The sequence below is a fragment of the Chelonia mydas genome, chromosome 28 (genome assembly GCF_015237465.2).
Source record: "Chelonia mydas isolate rCheMyd1 chromosome 28, rCheMyd1.pri.v2, whole genome shotgun sequence".
Classification (NCBI taxonomy): Eukaryota; Metazoa; Chordata; order Testudines; family Cheloniidae; genus Chelonia; species Chelonia mydas.
Window position 1 is genome coordinate 4,934,168 of NC_051268.2, and position 15,517 is coordinate 4,949,684.

At 51.4% G+C, this 15,517-nt stretch overlaps 3 protein-coding genes and 2 non-coding genes across 17 annotated transcripts in view; 1 reads left to right on the plus strand and 4 right to left on the minus strand.

The window, feature by feature from the left end:
• The window catches only part of LOC102943236 (zinc finger protein 883), a 2,438,435-nt gene that overhangs the window by 1,504,716 nt on the left and 918,202 nt on the right, over positions 1–15,517 (plus strand).
• The window catches only part of LOC114020163 (zinc finger protein 501), a 1,907,800-nt gene that overhangs the window by 1,470,717 nt on the left and 421,566 nt on the right, over positions 1–15,517 (minus strand). The gene's annotated exons all lie outside the window — the stretch shown is intronic.
• Positions 1–15,517, minus strand: part of LOC119564595 (zinc finger protein 883) — a 1,467,279-nt gene that overhangs the window by 622,516 nt on the left and 829,246 nt on the right. The gene's annotated exons all lie outside the window — the stretch shown is intronic.
• TRNAC-GCA lies at positions 7,123–7,194 on the minus strand. The gene has a single exon. It is a non-coding gene; the product is annotated as a tRNA-Cys (tRNA).
• On the minus strand, positions 11,244–11,317 carry TRNAT-UGU. Its single transcript has one exon. It is a non-coding gene; the product is annotated as a tRNA-Thr (tRNA).

The following is a 15,517-nucleotide window of genomic DNA, read 5'->3' on the forward strand; positions in this document are numbered from 1 at the left end:
TTTTCCTCAAATTGACTCTCTCTTCTCTTATTTTTCCCGAGTTTCTCCATAATTCTCAAATTGTAATTTTAATTATTCTCCTCCGCTCTGGGATATTTCCTCACCCATTTTGTCTGCAGGAATCTGTCCTTGTTTGAGTGGGAAATTGTTGCCCTGAGGTCATTCCCCGAAAGGGATCGGGGTTAGTGGGTGCTCTTTGGGGGAGCCCTGAGACACGGCTACCTCTGGGGTGGGGATGGGGTTGCTGTCCTCTGCCACCAAGAGGGCATGGTAGGGGAAGGGAGGAGCCAGTGTCCTCTATGGAGGCCTGCCCAGCCCCTTTGATTCTCTCCTTTTTAGCATCTTGTCGAAGACTTTATTACTGGGTGTCAAGTATCAGGGGGTAGCCGTGTTCGTCTGTATCCACAAAAACAACAAGGAGTCCGATGGCACCTTAAATAACAGATTTATTTGAGCATAAGCTTTTGTGGGTAAAAACCCCACTTCTTCAGATGCATGGAGTGAAAATTACAGATGCAGACATAAATATTCAAAAACCAGTTGGAGAACGCTTCAGTCTCTCTGGTCACTGGATCACAGACCTAAGAGTGGCAATTCTTCAGCAAAAAAAAACTTCAAAAACAGACTCCAAGGAGAGACTGCTGAATTAGAATTAATTTGCAAACTGGATACAATTAACTTAGGCTTGAATAAAGACTGGGAGTGGATGGGTCATTACACAAGTAAAACTATTTCCCCATGTTTATGCCCCCCCTTCTCCCCCCCCACCACACACACACTCACTGTTCCTCAGTGTTCTTGTCAACTGCTGGAAATGGCCCACCTTGATTATCACTACAAAAGGTTTTTTCCCCCCAGCCCCGCCGCTCTCCTGCTGGTAATAGCTCACCTTACCTGATCACTCTGGTTACAGTGTGTATGGTGACACCCATTGTTTCACGTTCTCTGTGTATATAAATCTCCCCCCTGTATTTTCCACTGAATGCATCCAATGAAGTGAGCTGTAGCTCACGAAAGCTTGTGCTCAAATAAATTGGTTAGTCTCTAAGGTGCCACACGTCCTCCTTTTCTTTCTGCGAATACAGACTTCCACGGCTGCTACTCTGAAACCAGACATAAATATGCTGGCACACTGAAGAGAAGGGGAGTTACCTAACCAGTGGAGAATGCTTCAATCTTCCTGGAACATTCTTTAACAGATTTGAAAGTAGCTATACTTGAACCCACACACACACACACACAAAAAAACCCCCCTTCAGAAACAGTCTTCAAAGAGAACCAGCAGAACTGAACTTCATTTGCAAATTTAACACCATGAATTTGGGTTTGAATAGGGACTGGGAGTGGCTGGCTCGTTACAAAAGCAGCTTGGCCTCTCCTGGCATTGACCCCTCCTCATCTATTGTTGGGAGTGGACTGCATTGGCCCTGTCAACACTGGTTCTCCACTTGTGAGCTAACTCCCTTCTCTTCATTTGCCAGTAAATTTCTGTCTGCATCTGTAATTTTCACTCCATGCATCTGAAGAAGTGGGGTTTTTACCCACAAAAGCTTATGCTCAAATAAATCTGTTAGTCTTTAAGGTGCCACCAGATTCCTTGTTGTTTTTATTACTGGGGAGGCTGAAAATGTCTCTGTGGGTTTAGCCCAAGCAGGAGGGACCAGGTCCACACTGTAATAAAGAGATCAAGCATTTTCCCAGCATGGCAGACTCTAGGGTGTCTGTCTGCAGGGAAAGGGCCTGGAGGAATCGTGATGTGAAATCAAAGCCTGTTCTGAAACCTCCCAAACTGCCCTTCTCGCCCTGCCAGTCTGCAGAATGACATCCATGTTTCCCTCCAGCTCATCCCGTCCTCTCATGGGACAGGGGAGAGAAATGGCTGCTGTGGAGCCAGTTCAGGTAGGGATTACTGGGGGGTTGCTGGTGGGCTCGTGCAGGAGGGAGAGGGACAGCAAACACCCCGGAGATGGGAAGGTTTGCAGAGTCTGGTTTGGAGGTTGGAGCGGGGCAGGAAACTCACAGGGTGAAGAAAGGGAGGAGGCCAGGGTGTAGCAAATCTGTTGGGACTTGTTTAATATTGTGGCTTAGACCCATGAGGTTGGAAGATTGAAATGCCTTAATTTGTGGAACAGGAAACAACCCACCTAGGTGGGGCTAGAAAAATGGAACAGACTCCCAGTGCTGGAGCCAGAGCTGATTAACCAGTGGCTGCTATGAGATATAGAGGGGGCACCCACCAGTGAAGCTTAGGGCCTCTTTTTGAGGCCCCACAACATACTATAAAAACTTGATGGCCCCACATATGCATGGTTTTCTGCATATAAAAGCCAGGGCTGGGCATTAGGGGGTGGCAACCAGGGCAATTGTCTGGGGCCCATGTGACATGGGCCCCTGCAAAGCTAATTACTCAAGCTTTGGCTTCAGCCCCTGAGGCTCATGGCCTCAGGCTTCAGTCCCATGCAGTGAGGTTTGGGCTTTCTGCCCTAGGCCCAAGCGAGTCGAACACTGGCCCCACTTGGAGGACCGCTTGAAACCTGCTCGCAGTCCCTCAGAGGTCCAGGGACCCCTGGTTGAGAACCACTGCCTTGGAGGATATGCCCCTCCCTCCATATCCAGCTCCAGGACTGGCCTTAGGGAAAATGGCACCCTGGGTGAACTTGTATTTTAGTGTCCCCCATCACCCCTGGTCCTCACAGGCTCCCCACCATCACGTCCAGGCTCCGATGCCTCCCTCTAGTGCTTAATTTGTATTGAAAGAGGTGCCAGAGCTCAGCCGTGGCACAAATAAAGCACTGGCAGGGAGGCCTGACAGCGGCGGGTACTGGCCGAGCGCCCAGCTCCGAAGGCAATGCCACCGCCAGCAGAAGTAAGGGTGGCCTGGTATGTGGCGTATTGTGTAGCCTTTTATTTTATTTAAAGTGCATTTTGTAATGTGGTATCACACCCCTGTGTGTTCAGCTTTGGTGGCTACAGTTTCAAGCTTAACAGAAAGAACAGGAGGACTTGTGGCACCTTAGAGACTAACAGATTTATTAGAGCATAAGCTTTCGTGAGCTGCAGCTCACTTCATCGGATGCATGCAGTGGAAAATACAGTGGGGAGATTTATGTACACAGAGAACATGAAACAATGGGTGTTACCTGATGACTCTCCTTACAGTGTGTATGGTAAGGTGAGCTATTACCAGAGGAGAGCGGGGACGGGGGACGGACACCTTTTGTCATGGTAATCGTGTTATACCATAAAATAAAAACCAGCATGATCTTATTAGAGGGGAAAAGGCAAAATACCACATTTATTGTGAATACAGAAAGAATCATAGTAAGCAGTTGTTATAGCTATAATATTCCATTCATCTCATATTTATTCACACCACACACACACACACACACACACACACACACACACACACACACACACACACACACACACACACACACACACACACACTACACACCCAGGTTCTGCAAGGTTATCATCATAGTTACCAGCCTTAGAGTTGCTCATGCCAAGCCACTGGCCAGGTGGCCCTGGACATGAGGAGGGAGCAGGGCCCTTGTCAGATGCTCAGCTGATGCTCCTGGAAGTTGGTTTGCAGAATCATTCAGTTATTATCCACACCAAGCATCCATCCACATACCTCCTCTATCTCTATTTTAACTCACAATTGTTAATACAACAAAAAGGGTGGAGTCTCTGGATGCTGTTTCTGTTGTTACAGAGTATTGCTTTGAGTCTCTCTCTGTGTGAATTGCTTTGAGAACAGACTCTGTCTTAGAATGTACTAACGCAATTAGCAGCTTGCAAGTTTCACATAGAGGGAGAGAAACAGTACCAAAAACCAAGAGACTTCTTAATTAGTAATACCCTGGAATTTAAACTATGGGGAATCAAACTCATTTGTGATTTTATTACAGAACTTCTTTATATGATCCAACAATCGAGGTGGGCCATTTCCAGCAGTTGACAAGAACATGTGAGGAACAGTGTGTGTGTGTTGGTGGGGGGGAGGGTTTAAACATGGGGAGATAGTTTTACTTTGTGTAATGACCCATCCACTCCCAGTCTCTATTCAAGCCTAAATTAATTATATCCAGTTTTGCAAATTAATTCCAATTCAGCAGTCTCTCGTTGGAGTCTTCAGAGTAGCAGCCGTGTTAGTCTGTATTCACAAAAGAACAGGAGGACTTGTGGCACCTTAGAGACTAACAAATGTATTTGAGCATAAGCTTTCAGTGAGCATCCGATGAAGTGAGCTGTAGCTCACGAAAGCTTATGCTCAAATACATTTGTTAGTCTCTAAGGTGCCACAAGTACTCCTGTTCTTTTTTCGTTGGAGTCTGTTTTTGAAGTTTTTTTTTGCTGAAGAATTGCCACTTTTAGGTCTGTAATCGAGTGACCAGAGATTGAAGTGTTCTCCGAATGGTTTATGAATGTTCTAATTCTTGACATCTGATTTGTGTCCATTTATTCTTTTACGTAGAGACTGTCCAGTTTGACCAATGTACATGGCAGAGGGGCATTGCTGGCACATGATGGCATATATCACATTGGTAGATGTGCAGGTGAACGAGCCTCTGATAGTGTGGCTGATGTGATTAGGCCCTGTGATGGTGTCCCTGAATAGATATGTGGACACAGTTGGCAACGGGTTTTGTTGCAAGGATAGGTTCCTGGGTTAGTGGTTCTGTTGCGTGGTGTGTGGTTGCTGGTGAGTATTTGCTTCAGGTTGGGGGGCGGTCTGTAAGGCAAGGACTGGCTTGTCTCCCAAGATCTGTGAGAGTGATGGGTCATCCATTCAGGATAGGTTGTAGATCCTTGATGATGCACTGGAGAGGTTTTAGTTGGGGGCTGAATGTGATGGCTTTCTGTTATTTTCTTTGTTGGGCCTGTCCTGTAGTAGGTAACTTGTGGGTACTCTTCTGGCTCTGTCAATCTGTTTCTTCACTTCAGCAGGTGGGTATTGTAGTTGTAAGAACGCTTGATAGAGATCTTGTAGGTGTTTGTCTGCTGTCTGAGGGGTTGGAGCAAATGCGGTTGTATCGCAGAGCTTGGCTGTAGATGATGGATCATGTGGTGTGGTCTGGGTGAAAGCTGGAGGCATGTAGGTAGGCATAGTGGTCAGTAGGTTTCCGGTATAGGGTGGTGTTTATGTGACCATCGCTTATTAGCATCCGTAGTGTCCAGGAAGTGGATCTCTTGCGTGGACTGGTCCAGGCTGAGGTTGATGGTGGGATGGAAATTGTTGAAATCATGGTGGAATTCCACAAGGGCTTCTTTTGTTCACGTGCACATCTACCAATGTGATATGTTGCCAGCAATGCCCCTCTGCAATGTACATTGGCGAAACTGGACAGTCTCTACATAAAAGCCCCCAACTAAAACCTCTCCAACGCATCATCAAGGATCTACAACCTATCCTGAAGGACGACCCATCACTCTCACAGATCTTGGGAGACAGGCCAGTCCTTGCGTACAGACAGCCTCCCAACCTGAAGCAAATACTCACCAGCAACCACACACCACAACAACAGAACCACTAACTCAGGAACCTATTCTTGCAACAAAACCCTTTGCCAAACTGTGTCCACATATCTTTTCAGGGGACACCATCACCAGGCCTAATCACATCAGCCACACGATCAGAGGCTCGTTCACCTGCACATCCACCAATGTGATATATGCCATCATGTGCCAGCAATGCCCCTCTGCATGTACATTGGTCAAACTGGACAGTCCTCTGTGTAAAAGAATAATGGACACAAATCAGACGTCAAGAATTAGAACATTCAAAAACCAGTCGGAGAACACTTCAATCTCTCTGGTCACTCGATTACAGACCTAAAAGTGGCAATTCTTCAACCAAAAAACTTCAAAAACAGACTCCAACGAGAGACTGTTGAATTGAATTAAGTTGCAAACTGGATACAATTAATTAGGCTTGAATAGAGAGTGGGAGTGGATGGGTCATTACACAAAGTAAAACTATTTCCCCATGTTTATTTCCCCCCTCCCCTCCCGCTGTTCCTCAGATGTTCTTGTCAACTGGTGGAAATGGCCCACCTTGATTATCACTACAAAAGATTTTTCCCCCCCTGCTCTCCTGCTGGTAACAGCTCACCTTAAGTGATCGCTCTGGTTACAGTGTGTACTGGTCAGACCCATTGTTCATGTTCTCTGTGTATATAAATCTCCCCACTGTATTTTCCACAGTATGCATCCGATGAACTGAGCTGTAGCTCCCGAAAGCTTATGCTCAAATAAATTTATTCGTCTCTAAGGTGCCACAAGTCCTCTTGTTCTTTTCCGGATACAGAGTAACACGGCTGCTATTCTGAAACCTTAAATAACATGCTAAAGGTCACACATTCCTGAGGAGAAAATGAAGGGAGAAAAAACCAAAAACCAAGAAACCCTTGCTGTTTCTACCAAGCGATCAATGAGACCAGAAAGTGAGACTAGAGACGTAAGACTGTGCAATTAACTCTCTGGTACTACACTAACTCTGCAGTTACTTAGATGCAGACACAACCAGCTCTATGGTTGGTAACCTTACAGAGACTCTGCTGCCGATCATGAAACTGGGAGCACATTCCCTTTAAGCAGCTGCCATTTGAATGCATCGCAAAGTCACAAGGAACAGCGATCTGTGTTAAAGGAAGGCTGCCATTTATTAGACCCCCAATTGATATTGTGCGCACAAAGAGAGGATTGAATGTGTCACCGGTAATTTGGTAAATCTTTGGTTATTTTATTTTTGTACGAGGTTCCTGTCCACCTCCAGTAGAGTTTTCAGTCCCAATGGCAACTTACTTACCGAATGTAACACAAACTAGTCCATTCCTCCCAAGGGGATGGGGTTCTCGTTCTTCTGCACATTGTAGCCCACGGAGACCAAGGACCTGCAAATGTGCCTTCATATTATACCTTTGTTTAATGGATGAAAACATGAACTAGACACTTAGAGGATTGGAACGTGATTTCAGCGGAGGGACCTGTTTGCTAGGTTTTATGCGTTTGCAGAGGAAAACCTTGAGTGTTTCCCATTCACTTCAGGTATCCCTATTCAGTGGAACTCCTGTACATAATGGAAATGGATATGCAATTATTTTTGTTAAAGGAAGAGGGCACTTGGATTTGAACCAAGGACCACTTGATCTGCAGTCATACACTCTACCACTGAGCTACACCCCATGACATTTGCACTGGTAAGTCAGTGATCTCAAGGATCTTGAAGGACAGGCCCTGCCCCAGACAGCTCCTTTCCACTCCCAGACCACAGTGGTTTTTAAAAATGGGGTTCGATTAAACTTTATATATACCTGTAGACACCACAGCTTGCACACCCACCAACAGAGCTTCTCCCACTGACATAGCTACCGCCTCTCGGGGAGGTGGATTAACTACACGGATGGGACAGCTCTCTCCCATCCCCTTACAGCATCTTCATTATTTATGACTAAATAGGAAATAACCTACCGAATGGACAGTAAATAATATATAAAATATTGCTCTGTCTGCATTCAATATGGGTAACTGGTCCTATTGGGCTGCATTAGCAGGAGCATTGCGAGCAGATTGAGGGAAGTGATTATTCCCTGCTATTTGGGCACTGGTGAGGCCACATCTGGAGTATTATGTCCAGTTTTTAGCCCCCCCCCACTACAGAAAGGATGTAGACAAATTGGAGAGAGTCCAGGGGAGGGGAACAAAAATGATTAGGGGACTGAAAAACCATGAGTTATGAGGAGAGGCTGAGGGAACTGGGATTGTTTAGTCTGCGGAAAGAGAAGAATGAGGGGGATTTGATAGCTGCTTTCAACTACCTGAGAGGTGGATCCAAAGAGGATGGAGCTCGGCTGTTCTCAGTGGTAGCAGATGACAGAAGAAGGAGTAATGGTCTCAAGTTGCAGTGGGGGAGGTGTAGGTTGGATATTAGGAAACACTATTCCCTAGGAGGGTGGTGAAGCACTGGAATGGGCTCCCTAGGGAGGTGGTGGACTCTCCATCCTCAGAGGTTTGTAAGGCCCCGGCTTGCCAAAGCCCTGGCTGGGATGATTAGTTGGTGTTGGTCCTGCTTTGAGCAGGGCGTTGGACTCAGTGACATTCTGAGGTCCTCTTCCAACCCTGATCGAGGGTTAGAATAACATTTCCAAACAAACGGTCGCTTGAGCTGAGTGCAAATCGCTATTATAATCCCCCCCGTCCAGTAGCCCTAGGGCAGGTTCCCAAGCGTTGGATTCGAGCCGCTGAGTCAGCTTCCTGCAATGAGTTTCAGCCTTCCCAGAGGTAATTTGTGAGGGCTCGCCGTTTTCAGATGTTCTTTTTTAATTCCCATCCACCCAATTCAAATGAGTTTGAAATTACTCATGGCAACATTCTTTCACCTACTTTCGTAAACTGAGAACGTTAGGAAATGTTGTACTGAGAGACCAGTCAGTGGGGAACAGAGCGATAGTCATTTGTAAACCAGTTGCATTAAGAACCACAGGTCTCTGGATGGGGGTAGGCCGCCGTGGGGATGGGGGTGTCACAGACAATTTGGAAGGGAGGTGGCGGAGTAGGGGGTGGAAGAGGTTGAATTAGGGTACATTTTCCCTTTGTCCCAAAAGGGGCAGCACGACATGTCCAATTAAAAGGGGTGTCACGCCTGAAGAAATTTACAATATCCACCAAAATAACAGGAATAACGAGACAGACAACACAAACACAGAACACAATGTTTTGTTGCGACAGGGGACCCACGGCGTTCTGGGGTGTTCTTCCACTCATGCCAGCTTGCCCATAAAGTGTCTGAAAAACAAAATAAACATTCCCCAGCCCCTGGGTGGGGACAGATAATTGCTTATAAATACCCTTTCTTTGTACAAATTTTCGCTGACTGCAGGAAAACAGAAGAATAACCTTTATGGTTTTTTGTTTGTTTTATACAAAGGATACTTGCTGCATACTCTAGGCAGAGGAGGCCTGTCTATGTGAACACGGCCTGTTCCTGAAGTCTTTGCCCCAGCTCATCTCTGGATGTGAGGGGGGAGGTCATTCAGATCCTCCTTACACTTAGTATTTAAAAACTCTTTCTTTTCCCTACTTCTGCTGGCCTTAGATTTCTCCTCCTGTCTGTTCTTTCACAGCTCAGATGAGGTGACTGGGTGGCTAAGGTGATGGACTGCTAATCGATTGTACTTTGCATGCATGGGTTTGAATCCCATCCTCATTGTGGGTATTTAGTCTTCGCCCCTCCTTAATGAACAAGCATCTCCCCTTTGGTACATGACAGAGCAAGCCACAATGCTTCCTGTAAACAAAAACCTTCTCAGGAACTCAGACCTCCTTGCTTTTCAATAAAATGTGTCTAAATCCCAGATTTCTTCAAAGAGTTCTATATTTCTTCGTTTTATCTCAAAAGGGGTAACATCCCAAATAATCTCCCCCAAACACCCTGGGACCTGCCCAAATAATTTAAATGCCCCCCACCTCAGCAAGGCCACGACAGTGACCCACAGCTCGCGTGTCCTAGGCCAAGCTGTTCTGAAAGGAGGCAACTCAAAACATTTTCTCTCTGCTTCCCTTGGCAAGGTCTGACTGGGAAAAACAAAATCCCCCAAATTGGAAATTTTCTGCTGAGAAACCAATACTAGTCTGTTTGGGGACTTTGATTTGAATGGATTATTATTATTCTCTTCTGATCTCTGAATTATTTCAGTTCAGTCTTTGTCCTCCAGATGTGTTGCCAGGTGTTGAGTTGTGGGGGAGCGAGGCCAGAAGTCATGATGTGTCTTCCCCTCTTTCATAGTTTCTTCCAACTTTCTAGAAAAGCTCCTTTGCTAGGATGTGAGTCAAGCAGTGTCCATTGTCCTCCGGGCTGTCTCGGAGAAGTCTGCATTGTACACGGTTCCTGGGAGAGTCCTTGGGAGTGTGGATACCTTTACTGGGCCGGCAGAGAGTCTGGCTCCTCCATGTCGCACCGGAAAGGCTGGTGGTGGGCATTTCCCAGCCTCATCACATATTTCAGTAACGCACCCAGAGCAAAACTTCATCACTTCCCAGACAAAGGCTAGCACACACCTTCCACCCAGGTATTAGCCTTCCACGGATCACGACTTTTACCATGATACCTCACAAGACACATGTTGTACAAACCATGTCATCATTATCATAGAATCATAGAATATCAGGGTTGGAAGGGACCTCAGGAGGTCATCTAGTCCAACCCCCTGCTCAAAGCAGGACCAATCCCATTATGTGAGAGTGGTGACGATGGGGCTTCCAGGGTGCTGCTTTGAGCACAGGGTGCCACCCCTGGGCTGACACTGCAATGGAGACGAACCCTTAGAGTCCATCTCTCCCGGGATAAAGATGGCCAGCAGGGCTGGCCTGGGTCATCTGACTTGGGACTCATGGAGCTCAAGCTGTGGGGCTAAAAAACTGGGGAGCAGATATCTGTGTTCACGCTGAAGCCTGGGTTTGGAAACCCTCACCCCTCGTGGGGCCTCAGAGGTTGGGCTCAAGCTCCTAGGTCTGCGCTGTCATTTTATAGCCCTGCAGCCCAAGCCCCATAAGCCTGAGTCAGCTCACCCGGGCTTTTGAGACAGGTGCCCTGGGTGTTTTAATCGCAGTGTAGACATAACATTAGGATACGACTCCAGTGCAGTGAAACGCCCACGGCTGGCCCGTGTCACATTAATCCAGGACAGCGGCTTGGGCTGTAAAGTTGCAGGGTACGTGTCTTGCCTAGGCTCAGGGCCCTGCTCTAGGGGCCCAGAAGGTTGGGAGGGAGTTTCGCAAGAGGAAATGGTAAAACCGCAGTGAAGTATGACCCCGGGCTCAGTGGCATTTCTCCAGTGGTCTGTCTGCTTTGGGGCAGGGACAAAAACACGTCCTGCCGCATTCGTTATTTCAAAGGGTGGTGTAGGATTTTCGTTCTCAGACACGGTGCACAAAGCAGGGCCCCACCCTCGGCGTAAACTAAATGAGCCGCCCGCAGATTCTGCCAGCCCCAATGAGCCATTTGGGGGGAGAGCTCAGACCCGCCCCTGGCCCAGAGCGAGGGGGGTCGTCTGTGACAGGGCTGGGCCACTGACCTACTAGCTCCTAACTCCCAAACTTTCAGTAACTCTATTATCAGTGACTGCGAGTATAATTAAAATCATAAGAAAAAACACACTGGGCTACACCAAAGGTCCATCTATCTCTTGTCTTCTGACTGTAGCCAATACCAGGTGCCCTAAAAAGCCCCTCAACAAGGGCACCACTGGGAGTCAAACCCAGGATCTCCTGTTTACAAGACAGGTGCTTTAGCCAGCTAAGCCATGGTGCCTGCTGCTGCCTAAAGCCCGGTGTCTGCCCCCACCTGACTCCCTCTGCCCACCCCCCCTCACGGCCGGACAAGCGTCGCTTGTGTTTCCGTTCTGTAAAGCAGAGGAGCAGGAGAAGTTTTGCTCCCCGTGTGTGTGTGTGATTCTTTGGACGGGTCTACGCTACAACATTAGGTCGGTGGTCATTACAATACTTCGGGTGTACAAAATTTACCCCCACCCCGCCAAGCAAGGCAGTTATAGCAACCTAACCCTGGTGTAGCTAGCCCTGGGTCTGCAGGAGGCATAGCCTGGGAGATGCTTGCTTAGTGAAGACCCAGAGAATAGGTGCCCACCTCTCTGCCCCTCCCCTGAGACCCACCCTGCCCACCGCCCACACCTCTCTGCCCTCCCCCTGAGACCCCGCCCTGCCCACCGCCCACACCTCTCTGCCCCTCCTCTGAGACCCACCCTACCCACCTCCCACACCTCTCTGCCCTCCTCTGAGACCCACCTGCCCACCTCCCACACCTTTCTGCCCTTCCCCTGAGACCCTCCCTGCCCACCGCCCACGCCTCTCTGCCCCTCCCCTGAGACCCGACCTGCCCACCACCCACACCTCTCTGCCCCTCCCCGGAGACCCCCCTGCCCACCGCCCACACCTCTCTGCCCCTCCCCGGAGACCCGCCCTGCCCACCGCCCACCCCTCTCTGGCCCCTCCCCTGAGACCCGCCCTGCCCACCGCCCACACCTCTCTGCCTCTCCCCTGAGACCCGCCCTGCCCCCCGCCCACACCTCTCTGCCCCTCCCCGGAGACCCGCCCTGCCCACCTCCCACACCTCTCTGCCCCCTCCCTGACACCCGCCCTGCCCACCGCCCACACCTCCCTGCCTCTCCCCTGAGACCCGCCCTGCCCACCGCCCACACCTCTCTGCCCCTCCCCTGAGACCCGCCCTGCCCAACCGCCCACACCTCTCTCCCTCTCCCCTGAGACCCGACCTGCCCACCTCCCACACCTCTCTGCCCCCTCCCTGAGACCCGCCCTGCCCACCGCCCACACCTCTCTGCCCCTCCCCTGAGAACCGCCCTGCCCACCTCCCACACCTCTCTGCCCTTCCCCTGAGACCCACCCTGCCCACCTCCCACACCTCTCTGCCCCTCCCCTGAGACCCGCCCTGCCCACCGCCCACACCTCTCTGCCCCTCCCCTGAGACCCGACCTGCCCACCTCCCACACCTCTCTGCCCCTCCCCTGAGATCCGCCCTGCCCACCGCCCACACCTCTCTGCCCCTCCCCTGAGACCCGCCCTGCCCGCCGCCCACACCTCTCTGCCCCTCCCTGAGACCCGCGCTGCCCACCGCCCACACCTCTCTGCCCCTCCCCTGAGACCCCCCCTGCCCACCGCCCACACCTCTCTGCCCCCTCCCCTGAGACCCGCCCTGCCCACCGCCCACACCTCTCTGCCCCTCCCCTGAGACCCGCCCTGCCCACCACCCACACCTCTCTGCCCCTACCCTGAGACCCGCCCTGCCCACCGCCCACACCTCTCTGCCCCTCCCCTGAGACCCGCCCTGCCCACCACCCACACCTCTCTGCCCCTCCCCTGAGACCCGCCCTGCCCACCTCGTTCTTCGTGCTGCTGTTGTTATTCCATGAAACATCAAGGTTGGAATAAGAAGCTGAGTTTACTCCAGGGTGAGGGGAAAAAAGGAGCCATGAACCCCCTGGCAAAGCTCAGTGCCCCAGAGAAAACCTGCCCCCTGCTAGTGGAATCACCGATGTGCCGGTGATATGACGGGAAAGGGACGGTCTGAATTGTCAGGGAAGGAAATCAACAGCAATTTGCAGCTACATAAGAACGGCCAGACGGGGTGAGACCAAAGGTCCATCCAGCCCAGTATCCTGTCTGCCGACAGTGACCCATGCCAGGTGCCCCAGAGGGAGTGAACCGAACAGGTAACGGTCAGTGATCTCTCTCCTGCCATCCATCTCCACCCTCTGACAAACAGAGGCTAGGGACACCATTCCTTACCCATCCTGGCTAATAGCCATTCATGGACTTAACCTCCATGAATTTATCCAGTTCTCTTTTCAACCCTGTTATAGTCCTAGCCTTCACCACCTCCTCAGGCAAGGAGTTCCACAGGTTTTCTGTGCGCTGAGTGAAGAAGAACTTCCTTTGATTTGTTTTCCCATGAATTTCATTTGGTGGCCCCTAGTTCTTATATTATGGGAACAAGTAAATAACTTTTCCCTATTCACTTTCTCCACACCACTCATGATTTTACAGACCTCCATCATATCCCCCCTTCGTCTCCTCTTTTCCAAGCTGAAAAGTCCTAGCCTCTTTAAGATCTCCTCCTATGGGACCCGTTCCAAACCCCTAATCGTTTTAGTTGCCCTGCTCTGAACCTTTTCTAATGCCCGTAGATCTTTTTTGAGGTGAGGAGACCACATCTGTACGCAGGATTCAAGATGTGGGCCTACCATGGATTTGTATAAGGGTGTAGGGAGCCAGGGTGGGTTCCCTCCGAACCAGAGGGTAAAAAGCCACCCTCTCAGTCTGATCGGGCAGGGCCAGGCCAAGCGTACGCCAATCCCCGGAAGGGGCAGGGTGGGACGGAAGTACAAAGGGCAGGGCCCTTGGCCCAGGGAGGGCAGCACCAGGGAGGGAGGCAGACCCAGGCTGCTGGCTGCTCCCTCCAGACCCTGCTGCCGACCCAGGGGAGGCCCTGGGCCAGGAGGAACCTGACCGGGAGGAAGGACTGGGGCGACCAGGGCTGCCAGCCGCTGAGTCCCCGGAGGGGCCCGGCTGTAGCCCGGGCCAGCGTGAGCCCGACACAGAGCGGGAGCTGGAGCTGCCAGCCGCTGGACACCCGGACGAGCTGGAGGGACCGGAGAGGAAGTAGCCCAGGGGCAGAACTGCACCGTGGGGGGGGGGGCGTATTTGGTCAGCGGGGCGCGGATGGTTCTCCACTGACCCAGCGGCGGGACCTTCGCCTCCCGCCACTGTCAGGGCCCTGGGCTGGAAGGCAGTGGAGTCGGGTGGCCCTGCGTTCCTCTGCCCCGGGCAGCTTGCCTCGGGTAGCAGAACCGAGCACCGCAGACCCGCGCCGGTGCCCCCCTGCCTGAGGGGCACGCTGCAGACCCGTGCCGGTGTGCCCCGGGGCTTGAGGGGCGTGCTATGGACTCCGGCTGGCGTGCCCCAGGGCTTGAGGGGCGCGCTACGGACTCCGGCCGGCGTGCCCCGGGGCTTGAGGGGCGTGCTATGGACTCCGGCCGGCGTGCCCCGGGGCTTGAGGGGCGCGCTACGGACTCGAGCTGGCGTGCCCCGGGGCTTGAGGGGTGCGCTACGGACTCCGGCCGGTGTGCCCCGGGGCTTGAGGGGCGCGCTACGGACTCCGGCCGGCGTGCCCCGGGGCTTGAGGGGCGTGCTCCGGACTCCGGCCGGCGTGCCCCGGGGCTTGAGGGGCGTGCTATGGACTCCGGCCGGCGTGCCCCAGGGCTTGAGGGGCGTGCTACGGACTCCGGCCGGCGTGCCCCAGGGCTTGAGGGGTGCGCTATGGACTCCGGCCGGCGTGCCCCGGGGCTTGAGGGGCGCGCTATGGACTCCGGCCGGCGTGCCCCGGGGCTTGAGGGGCGTGCTACGGACTCCGGCCGGCGTGCCCCGGGGCTTGAGGGGCGCGCTACGGACTCCGGCCGGCACACCTTTTCCGCTAATTCCCCAGCGCCCGAAAGGTGTGACTGAGGCCTGCCCGTGGGACCATAGCTCTCCATCACCCCCTAGGGGCTCGGGGTACCGATTGAAACCGGCCACAAAGGGCAATAAGATTTTCTCCGTCTTATTCTCTATCCCTTTTTTAATGATTCCTAACATCCCGTTTGCTTTTTTGACAGCCGCTGCGCACTGCGTGGACGTCTTCAGAGAACTAGCCACGGTGACTCCAAGATCTTTCTCCTGATTAGCTGGAGCTAAATTAACCCCCAATCATATTGGGGTTATTTTTTCCAATGTGCATTACTTTACATTTATCCGCATTAAATTGCATTTGCCATTTTGTTGCCCAGTCACTTAGTTTTGTGAGATCTTTTTGAAGTTCTTCAGAATCTGCTTTGCTCTTAACTATCTTGAGCAGTTTAGTATCATCTGCAAACTTTGCCACCTCACCATTTATCCCTGTCTGCAGATTATTTATGAATAAGTTGAATAGGTTTGGTCCTAG